This window comes from Pinus tabuliformis, chromosome 9, assembly GCF_031772625.1.
Source record: "Pinus tabuliformis cultivar Carrire ecotype Pingquan chromosome 9, CPIR1, whole genome shotgun sequence".
Classification (NCBI taxonomy): domain Eukaryota; kingdom Viridiplantae; phylum Streptophyta; class Pinopsida; order Pinales; family Pinaceae; genus Pinus; species Pinus tabuliformis.
The window spans coordinates 1057700801-1057708879 of NC_142307.1; positions in this window are offsets into that span (position 1 = coordinate 1057700801).

Here is an 8079-nt window from a genome sequence, read left to right on the forward strand (position 1 = left end):
TCCATGTCGTGTCCCAGCACCCAAAATTTGGTGTTTCCACGTTGCGACGAAAAAGTCGCCCAAGCATGGGAAAAATTAGGGTTTTCATGCCACGCCTCGGTGCCCAAAATTTGGGGTTTCCACCCGGCGCCTAAAACTTGGGGCTTCCATGTCACACCAAAAATTTGTGGTTTCCACCCACTGCGTAAAATTTGTCGGTTCTGCCTGGTGCAAAAAAATTTGGGGTTTCCATGTTACACCCAAAATTTGGGGTTTCCACCTAGCGCCTAAAATTTGGGGCTTCCACCTGGCACAAAAAAATTTGGGGTTTCCATGCCGTGCCCAAAATTTGGGGTTTCCAAGTCACGCCTAGGCGCCCAAGCCTAGGGAAACTTGGGGTTTCCATGTCGCGCCATGACCTAAAATCGGCGGCGCCCAAGCCTAGGGAAACTTGGGGTTTCCATGCCGTGCCCTAGCACCCAAGCCTAGGAAACTTGCGGTTTCCATGTCACACCATGACCGAAACCAGTGGCGCCCAAGTCCGGGGAAACTCGGGGTTTCCGTGTTGTGCCCTGGCACCCAAGCCTGGGGAAACTCGGGGTTTCCATGTCCCACCCTTGATGGAACCACGACTTTCTACATTTTAAAGCACGATGGAAACACAGGTTTTTCAACAATTCCCCAACGCGGGGAACTTGGGGTTTCCATGATGATGCAAACTAGCTTGCAAGTCTCAGGAAATTTGGGGTGTTTCGAAACCGCTGCCCAAGTCTAGGGAACTCATGGTTTCCATGTCATAGCATGGCCAGAACCACCGATGGAAACCACCCAAGTGTGGGAAACATGGGGTTTCCATGTCGCGGGACACCTTGAATCGCCCGAGAGTCTGTGGAACTTCGGATTTCCATGTCATGGGACGACGAAAAACCACCAAAGTTTGGGGAACTCGGGGTGTCCATTTCACGGTGCGATGGAAAATACTACCCAAGTCAGTGGACACACGGGGTTTCCATTTCACCTCATGACAAAAATTGCTACCCAAGTCTGGGAAAAGCAGGGTTCCCATGTCGCTCATGTCGCGGTTAAAACTGCCACCAAATTCTGGGGAGCTTCAGGTTTCGATGTCATCAAGTGACAGGGAATGGCCACCCAAGTTTGGGGAGCTTCGGGTTTCCATGTCATCGTGCAATAGGGAACGACTGCCCAAGTCTACCGAACATGGGGCTTTCCATTCCATGGCATTGCGGAAAGCGCCAGATTATGGGAAACTCGGGGTCTTCCATGTCCCACCACAACAGAAACTGTTACCTCGATGCAGGGAACTCGAGTTTCCATGTCACGGAACGACAGAGTACTGCCCAAATCCACGGAACCTGGGGGCTTCTGTTTCGTGGCATGAGGGAAACCGCCTAATTCCGAGAACCTCTAGGGTCTCCATCTCCTGCCCGGGTGAAAACCACAGCCCTGGTGTGGGGAACTTGAGTTTCCATGTCGCAACATGACAGAAATTGCCAAAGTTTGTGGAACTTGAGTTTCCATGTCGCAACATGACAAAAATTGCCAAATTTTGTGGAACTCATGGTTTCCATGTTGCGGAATGATGAAGAACCGTCCAAGTCTTGCGAACTCGAGGTTTCCATTTCATGGCAGGGTGGAAACGGCTTACCTTCTATGTCTCTGGAACTTGGGTTTTCCATGCCTCATTGCGATGGGAGCCATCCAAGTGCGAGGAAAGCAGGGCTTCCCTGCCCTGCCGTGATGACAACTACCCAATTGCGTGAAATTCGGGGTTTCCATGTCCCATCGTGCTGGAGACCTCTACCATGTATACGCGGGGGGGGGTGTCAGGTATTCAAGTTGGGGGTGCCCGAGAGAGTCAAAAGACTGAACCCATAGTATGTGTATCCACATTCAGTTATATGTGACTCCGGTGAGCATTTGGTTATATGAAAAGACTTGACACGACATTCGCTTATGTGCGACGGTGATGGGTTCACTCATAGCCGGCACGTCGTGTTGGGCATGGCGCATGCCCCTTGATACCTGCACGATGGGCGGGTCACCGACGGAAGGTGCGCGAGAGACCCTGGCTGGGTGCCCAAATGAAAGAGGTGAACATGTGTGGATGAGTTAGGATGCGGGCAAGTGTGCAACATGCGGCGACGGGTGTAATCGGCGAAGTGTTGGAGCCAACCCATGGGTGCGACGATGCACATGAAGGGACGCGACGGTTCGTTGGAATGGGGTGTGTTGAGGTTATGTGGTAGGTCAACCGGGCATGCATGTAGATGGAGCCGACCCTTGTTATCCCTGAGAGACACGACCCTTGGGCGAAAGGACACGTATAAGTAAGGAGGATGGTGTTCGATGAAGGGACATCAAACTCGCACTTCCACATCGCAGAACAAGTGCGAAGGAAGGAGTTGGGCAAAAACAGAAGGAAGAGAAGGACACAGGTAAGAGGGCCGCACTGGTGGGTGGATTACAGTGGGTGGGTTGGACTTGGTAGTGTGGATAGGTAGAGCAGGGCGGGTTACCGTTTGGGTAAGCAAGCCGCACTTTGTGTGGGCCATGAGCCCTCACTATGGACCGCACCGACGGGGAGAGTTTGGTTGCCGCAAAATGGAAAGTCGGGTGGACAGGTTCGCAGTTCAAGTGTGGAGTTGTGTCGTGCAGGCCGCGGGCAGTGCAGCACGACCACATGACACGACGGGTTGAATGAATAATTGAAGAAGATAAATTTATGGTAAGTTATTTTCGCTACATTATTAAGAACACTTATTGGAAAATTGACTGAGTGTTGAAGTAGGTGTAGACCGTGTACTCAAGTATTGGTAAAAGGAAAATGTACGGCAGTGCTGCACCCACTTATGTGTGGTTGAAATACTACCACTAGGATAGGAGCGTGACATGGGGTCTCCCAGTCCCTCCTTGACAAAAGTCACCAAATTGCAAGGAACTCGGGGATTCCATGTCCCACCTTGTCGAAAGCCTCCCAAGTGCGGGAAATTTGGGGTTTCCATGTCTCACCATGATGGAAATCACCCCAGGTGCAATAAACTTGGTGTACATCAAGTCTGCAACCTCACATCAAGAAAAAGGCTCGTTTAGTCAAGAGAATGAAGGTTTGAGGCCTGGGAACCCAATACAAGAATTGTCCTAGAAGGTCATACTCAGGGAACACCTGGGTGGGTATGTACCTTTAGAGACAATGACTAAGGTGTTTATAAGCCATTGGCCTTGCCAACATTGTGCTCTGATCTTATGAGAGATAAAGCTATTAGTCAAGGCCTTGCTATGAACAATGTTGGCTAATATGATGCTATAATAGATGGGTTGCCAATCCAGTTTCTCTTATGTGAATTATTCAAGATTGAAAAATAGCCAAACACCTTGTAATGATTTATGAATACCTCCCTAGTTAAGAGGGGGTGTTGAAGAAAGTGTAATTGGGTTCGGTCTTCATAAATGTACTTTTGATATTTGTATTTATTCAAGAAAAGAAATATATATATATATATATATATAGATATAGATATATTATATTTATCATTGAGTTTTTTGCTCATTGAAATAGGCCTAGCACATGTTAAAGTGTTATAAAGACCCAAAAGAAAATGTTGAAGAACTTAAGGGCATGTTACACCAGGTATATTTATGTATTAGAGTCAAAGATATTCCTACCCTCATGCCTTTGTTCGGGTCGTGCACCCATTCAAACCCCAAATTTCCTTTGGGCAGGCCGGATCATCCCGTGTTGTACCGTGTGTGGGTGCCCAGGCACACGTGGCCATGCCGAAAATGCTAAGTCGTCACCACCCGTGTGCCTTCTGCACGTTTGTGCAGCCCGTTTTCCCAACGCTCCATCATTCCTTTGTTTGTGTCATGCACCCATGGAAACCCCAAATTTCATTTGGGTGGGTCGGGTCAGCTCGCCCAAGGTTGGTTGGATCGTTTCGTGCCATGTGTGGGTGCCCGGGCACATGTGGTCGTGCCAAAAATTCTAAGTCATCACCGCTCATGTGTCTTCTCCACATTCGTGCGGCCCATTTTCCCGACGCTCCCTCGGGCCATCGTTCGGGTCGTGCACCCATGGAAACCCCAAATTTCGTTCGGGTCATGCACACATGGAAACCCCAAATTTCGTTTGGGCGGGTTGGGTTGTGTCGTGTGTGGGTGCCCGTGCAAACACATTTAGGCAAGTCGCGTTGGGTTGTGTTGTGCCGTGTGTGGGTGCTCGGGAACATGTGGCCATGCAAAAAATGCTAAGACGTGACCACCTGTGTGCCTTCTGCACGTTCGCACGACTTGTTTGCCTGACGCTCCGTCGTGCCTTCCTTCAGGTTGTGCACCCATGGAAACACCAAATTTCGTTCAGGTGGGTCAGGTCGTGCCATGCATGGGTTCTCGAGCACATGTGGAAGTGCCAAAAATGCCAAGTCATGACCCCTCGTGTTCCTTCTACATGTTCATGCGGCTCGTTTTCTCGACGCTCCCTTGTGCCTTTGTTCGGGTCACACACCCATGGAAACCCCAAATTTTGTTCGGGTTGTGCATACAGGGAAACCCCAAATTTTGTTCGGGTCGGGTCATGTCATGTCATGTGTGGGTGCCTGTGTAAATGCGTTTGGGCGGGTTAGGTCGGCTTGACCAAGGCCGGTCATGTCGTGTCCTGCCATGTGTTGGTGCCTGGGTATATGTGGTTGTGCTAAAAATTCTAAGTCATGATTGCCCATGTGTCTTCAGCACGTTCATGCCGCCCATTTTCCCATTGCTCCCTCATGCCTTCGTTCGGGTCGTGCACGCATGGAAACCCCAAATTTCATTCGGGTCGTGCGCCCATGGAAACCCAAAATTTCATTCGGGCGGGTCAAGACATGTCGTGTGTGGGTGCCCATGCAAACGCGTTGGGGCGGGTTGGGTCAGGTCGAGTCAGGTCATGTCGTGTCGTGTGAGGGCACCCAGCTCACACATGGCCATATCAAAAATTCTAAGTTGTGACTAGGGGTGGGCCTTGTGCACGATCGTGCTGCCCGTTTTCCTGACTCTCCCTTGTACCTTCATTTTGGTCGTGTGTTGGAGCCCATGTAAAATCGTTTGTGTGGGTCATTTTCCATGTAAACACTCATTCGAGCGGGTCATTTGCCATGTAAACTCATTCGGGCAGGTCGTTTGCGGGCACCTGTGTAAACTCATTCGGGAGGGTTGTTTTCCATGTAAAATTGTTTGAGCGGGTCATTTGAGGGCGAATGTGTAAACTCATTTAGACAGGTCATTTGAGGGTGCCCGTGTAAACTTGTTTGGGTGGGTCATTTGAGGGCGCCCCTGTAAACTTGTTCGGGTGGGTCGTTTTCCATGTAAATTCATTCAGGCGGATAATTTGCCATGTAAAATCTTTCGGGAGGGTCGTTTGAGGGCGCCTACGTAAACTCGTTCGGTCGTGTCATTCAGTGTGAAGGCACACATGGGCACACGAGACTGTATCAAAAATGCTACGCTGTGACCCGGGGTGGGCTTTGTGCACGTTCGTGTAGCTCATTTTCCTGGCTCTCCCTTGTGCCTTCATTTCAATAGTGTGGGCACCCATGTAAGATCATTCAGGCGGGTCATTTGAGGGCGTCTGTGTAAGCTCATCTGAGCTGGTTGTTTGAGGGTGTCCATGTAAACTCGTTTGGGCAGGTTGTTCAAGGGCGTCAATGTAAACTCATTCAGGCAGGTTGTTTGAGGGCGTCTAAGTAAACTCGTTCGAGCGGGTCGTTTGAGGGCACCTGTGTAAACTCGTTCGGGCGGGTCATTCGAGGGCGTTCGTGTAAACTCGTTGAGGTGGGTCGCTCGAGTGGGTCATTCAAGGGCACTTGTGTAAACTCATTTGGGTGGGTCGTTTGAGGGTGTTCGTGTAAAATCGTTTGGTCGGGTTGTTCGGTGCATGCCCAGGCACACGAACCCATATAAAAAATTCTAAGCTGTGACCCGTGGTGGGCTTTGTGCACATTCGTGCAGCTCGTTTGCCTAACTCTTCCTTGTGCCTTCGTTTTGGTTGTGTGGGCACCCATGTAAACTCATTCGGGTGGGTCGTTTGAGGGAATCCATGTAAAATTGTTCGGGTAGGCCAGGAGAGGGCGTCCATGTAAACTCGTTCAGACCGGTCGAGCGAGGGCGTCCATGTAAACTCATGTGGGCGGGTTGGGCGAGGGACTCTATGTAAACCTATTTGGGCAGGTTGGGTGAGACAAGTGAGGGCATCCATGTAAACTCGTTCGGTCGGGTCGAGCGAGGGCATTCGTGTAAACTCATTCGGGTGGGTTGGGCGAGGGCGTCGATGTAAACTCATTTGGGTGGGTCAGGCGAGGGCATCCGTGTAAACTTGTTCGGGTGGGTCAGGCGAGGGAATCCGTGTAAACTCATTTAGGTGGGTCAAGCGAGGGCATCTGTGTAAACTTGTTCGGGCGGGTCGAGTGAGGGCGTCTGTGTAAACTTGTTCAGGTGTGTAAGGACCTATGGTTCATGCGATGTGAACAACAAGCTGTGGTTAAGGCAAACGAGTGAATCATGGAAAATGCGCATGGAGAAGTGTAGCTGGGTGAGTTTATACCATGGGGATGAGTTGGCACATCACCTACGAGCTGACCTCATAGACTTGAGTTTCGGGTGAAGTTAGGTTGGCAGTCCTGTGTGATGGGTGGGTTGACCAACAATAGTCGAACGAGTTGCAAGTATGAGGGCGTTGACTGAACGAGTTGGACGAGTCAGCTGGGTGGCACGACTCGCCCAACCACCCATATATATGGAGGGCATAGATTGGAGAAAAGGCATCAATTGAATCACAACAAACAAGAATTCAAGCGAGGAGCTGAGGTGTGAAGGTGCAGGAGTAACCGTGGAGGAGCCGGCTTAAGGCTCAGGTCGAACATCAGTTGGATGCACCCGCCCGCCGGGCAAACAACACGAGCTGCACAGGTTGAAGGTTCGATTGGCAAGTAGGTTGCACAGTGCGCCCACCCACGGTTGTAACACGAATTGTGGGTCGCAAAAAGGTACCTGCCCATTGTTCGGAGGTAAACGTGGGTGGAGGGTGCGTGTGGGCGCTTGCCCACCAGTTGAAGACTCGGGTGGAGGGTGCATGTAGGCGCCCGCCCATCAGTTGTGTGTGTGGGTGGAGCGTGCACAAAGGCACCCACCCGCCGGTTGACACGAGCTCGATTGAGGAGTTTGGGGTGGAGGGCCATGTGAGGGTGCACCCATCCGACTCAGAAATGTGACTTGTGTGTTGAAACAGTGAACTCGGGTAGGGGTGAAACAAAGGTGCCCGCCCGTGGTTGGTATCTGTGTAAGGCTACACGAAGGTGTTGCCGGGTGGAAAATTTGGCTAAGTGTGGAATGTAAGAGTGACCACCATGCAAGGCATGCATGAGGTGGGAAACTCGTTGGCAAGACACAAAGTCATAATTTTGGCTAAGTATGAAACTTGGGGTTTCCATTGTATACTTATAAAATTGTAAAGTTGATAATATATTGAAATCCAGCAGCCTCATTGTTCAGGGAGTTGCCCCTCCCTTTATACTGTTGCAATTGTGTTCTCTATGTATAATTGCTATGGATAATGAATGTGTATGGGTGTTCATTATTATAAAGGAATAATAATAATACTTGGTGAAGAAAAATAAAACTAAGTATCAAACTTTAAGGTGTAGTCCATGAACATAAGTATTGGTGAAAAGAAAGCGTTCGGTGGTGCCACACCTCGCTATAAGCGGTTGAAAGACTACTGCAGGTGTAGGGGCGTGACAGATGGTATCAGAGCAGCTAATTCAGGCATTGAAGGTTGAAGCTACTACACATCTACAGTAAAGTGCAGATGGTATTAGAGCTAACTCAGGGTTGAAGAAGCTTGACAAGAGCTGATATACACCTTGATAGTTGGTGACAATGGAAGTAGGTACTTGCAGGTGAAGGATGTTGGTTTCACATCCAAGTGGGACAAGAGCTGGTTTGGTTTTGCAAGGAACTGGTGACGCTGGTGGATGGTCTATACTAGATCACAAAGAAGGAAGTTGTTAGCAAAAATGGCAGGTGAATCTCATATGGAAACGGGAGAGTCTA